The 3,039-nt window shown below is 41.9% G+C and overlaps 1 pseudogene; it reads right to left on the minus strand.

The window, feature by feature from the left end:
* Positions 1–1,252: 1,252 nt before the first annotated feature.
* LOC116631942 lies at positions 1,253–1,511 on the minus strand (annotated as a pseudogene).
* Positions 1,512–3,039: the final 1,528 nt, after the last annotated feature.

Below are 3,039 nucleotides of genomic sequence, written 5' to 3' on the forward strand. Positions count from 1 at the left end.
ATGAGTCTCTAACACAAGAGTTCTGACACAGTGCTTCTGGGATCCAGAGAGAAGACTGGAGACTCTGAGGCCCAGGCCAGTGTTCTCAGTGGAAGCCAAGCAGGGAGGATCTGGCAACAGAAGCTTATAAAAGAGGAAGACTCTCTTTCCAGATGTCATATCTCCCTTTCCTCAGTACTTTTAAAAATACAAGTGCCAGTAGAAGGTACACAGTGCACAGAGCAGCACCATGAGAATGAAGTGCCCTACTCTTCCCTTATCCATGGTTTCAGTTATCCGTGGTCAACTGTGTTTCTGAAACAGATGATCCTCCTTCTAACGGACCCTCAGAAGCTCGGCAGTAGCCTACCGCCACATCACGAGGCATCTCAGTAGTCTCACATCGTCACAAGAAGAAGGGTGAGTACAGTCCAGTAAGATACTGGGAGACAGACAGACCACATTCACAGCACTTTTATTACAGTATATTGTTATAATTGTTCTATTTTACTATTAGTTGTTGTTCATCCCTTACTGTGTCTAATTTATAAACTTTATCATAGGTATCCATGTGTAGGAAAAAATATAATATATACATATATGAGGTTCAGTACCATCTGTGGGTGCAGCCATCCACTGGGGGCCTGGGAACAAATCTCCCAAGGATGGGTGGGGGGGACTATGGTAGCCTGAATGACTCCCATTAAAACACAAGGAACACATGCTGGAATGGGGAGGGTTAAAGAAGTAGCAACCATTTCCAGTTTAAGAACTCCCAAAATCAGAGGGTCTCAACTTTTTCTAGCTTGATATCTTATAAACATAAAAAGCATTTCAGTGATGTATTATGACAATGGTTGTTCACTTAATATTAGTTTCAAGTGAAGTATATAATAGCAAAACCTACAATGAATTTAGTAATACTTTAATTTGTATCTAACATTTTACAAATACCAGTATTTATTTTTGCTTTATGATTTTATCTTATTATTTATTATGTTATTTTTGAAAAGCTCAGAAAAGCTCAGGGGTGACTTGAATAGTAACAGTGGGGTACTCTTGGCTTCTTTTTTGGTGTTTTAGTATAAAAAGAACCCGACTGCTTCTCTGCTCACTGCAGCCTGCTTAATATCAAGGGCTCCGATGTATCCAGTGCCTCACCAGAATGGTGGCTAGTGGCTGCGGCTCAGGAAGTGACCCCCAGACATTTGCTTTGCCCCAGTGACTGCCAGGCTGCTTCCTCGTGGCTTCCCCAGCCTGGTCGCACAGGTGGTCATGCTACTAGAGGCTTGGGGAGATTCTGGGTGCTCTGGGGACTCCAACAGTGTGACCATGAGTGGGAGAGTGGACTTCCCAAGACAGGCTTGCTCACCAGTGTCTGGGCTTGCTGTGGGAAGACCCAGGTGGTGGTGGATGGCTTCCCAAGAGTACTCAGCACTTCTGTAGGAGATGTTATTGGAAGTGGAGCCCAGGATGCAACCGCACTAGTCATGAGCGGCCAGGAATGAACAGCTGGAGGGGATAGCTGCCATGTTCTTGCTTGTGGGCTGATGGAAACCTCGGTGTATGATTATGCATGATAGGGACTGAGGAGTGCTAGACCACCCAGACCATTTGCAAAGGAAGTCTCTTTGCTGGAGGCTGTTCTACCACCAACAAATGTGCATGCGCTCAGGGTGCATATTTATTATACTATGTGTTACTCATTGCCCTTATAGCCTAAAGCCTATGGTTAATGCTTGATGAGCATTTAGATTCCCAAACCCTTATAATTATTTACTCTCTCCAGCCATCTACAAGAGACCATGTCCTGGAAACCACTATTCTAAATGCCCCAAATCAGTGCTCCTAGTTGGGTACTTAACATACCACCTTGTACTGATAGTCTTATGTTATATATTTTTTTTATGTTAGCATTCCTCATCTCCTTCATGTGGATTGTTAAATCTTTGAAAAGAGAAATCAATTATTACATTTTAATACCCAGGATGTTTAGGAGCAGTAACAGTGCTTTGCAGAAAGCCTTGCTAAACAGGAAGAAAAAAAAATTATTAAGCACCCACTCAGTGCCAGGAATTGTGGCAAATGTTTTACATTTATAGAGGACATTGAAGTTAACTCTACAACTTCCATTCCAAACCCTTCCTTTGTGCAGCAACAAAGGAATGGTTTTTAAACAGTGTAATTCCATCATAGTAATCCCATTCCCTTGTCTCTGAGGGATTCTGAGCCCAGGTTTAAGCTAATCAGAGCATTGCACTCACCTAATGAGTCACTAGATTAAGGCTGGGCATAAGACCTCAATTGGACAATCAGATTGAAAGGAAAGTGTTTTTGTTTTTACCATTTTGGGGGATGGAGACAAAGCTCTGGACAGCAAATTAATGGAAAGATCTAGATCCTTGATGTCACAGAGCCATTAAATCAATCCACCAGACCTAAACGGCTCTGCGGCAGGTATCTTCCATCTGTCTCCCATGTCTATCGGCTACCTTCCTCGCCCCGCTCTCTGCTCTGAAAGGCTGACTTGTATGAACCTGTGTAAATGGGCTCTCTTTCCTCTGGCTCCCAGTTGGCTCTAACCAATGGGGAACACCAGGAGGACACGGAGAGGAGGGAGAAGAGTAAGGTCAGCATTTATTTATTCTGAGACAATGTCCTATAGTGGGAACAATCTCTTCTGTGAGATAATAGATCCCTTTAATATCTAAACTAGTTAGAGTTTTGTTTTCAGTTCCAGTAAAAAGTGTCCTACTGATATATATATATATTATATATATATATATTATATATATATATATAATCCCATATAGGTAGCCTTAGAGGAAGTTAAGGTTTTATACACACACACACACACACACACACACACACATACATACATACATACCATATACATATACATATAATCCCATATAAGGAGCCTTAGAAAAACTTAAGGTAGCATTATTTCCATTTTACTGCAATAGAACCAGGGCCCAGAGAGGTTGCCTATCTTGGACAAGGAGCTGAAGGAAGCCTGCTTTTTTTAAGTTTAGAAGCTGATTTATGTTCACTAAATGC

Source organism: Phoca vitulina, unplaced genomic scaffold, assembly GCF_004348235.1.
Source record: "Phoca vitulina isolate PV1807 unplaced genomic scaffold, GSC_HSeal_1.0 scaffold6, whole genome shotgun sequence".
NCBI lineage: Eukaryota > Metazoa > Chordata > Mammalia > Carnivora > Phocidae > Phoca > Phoca vitulina.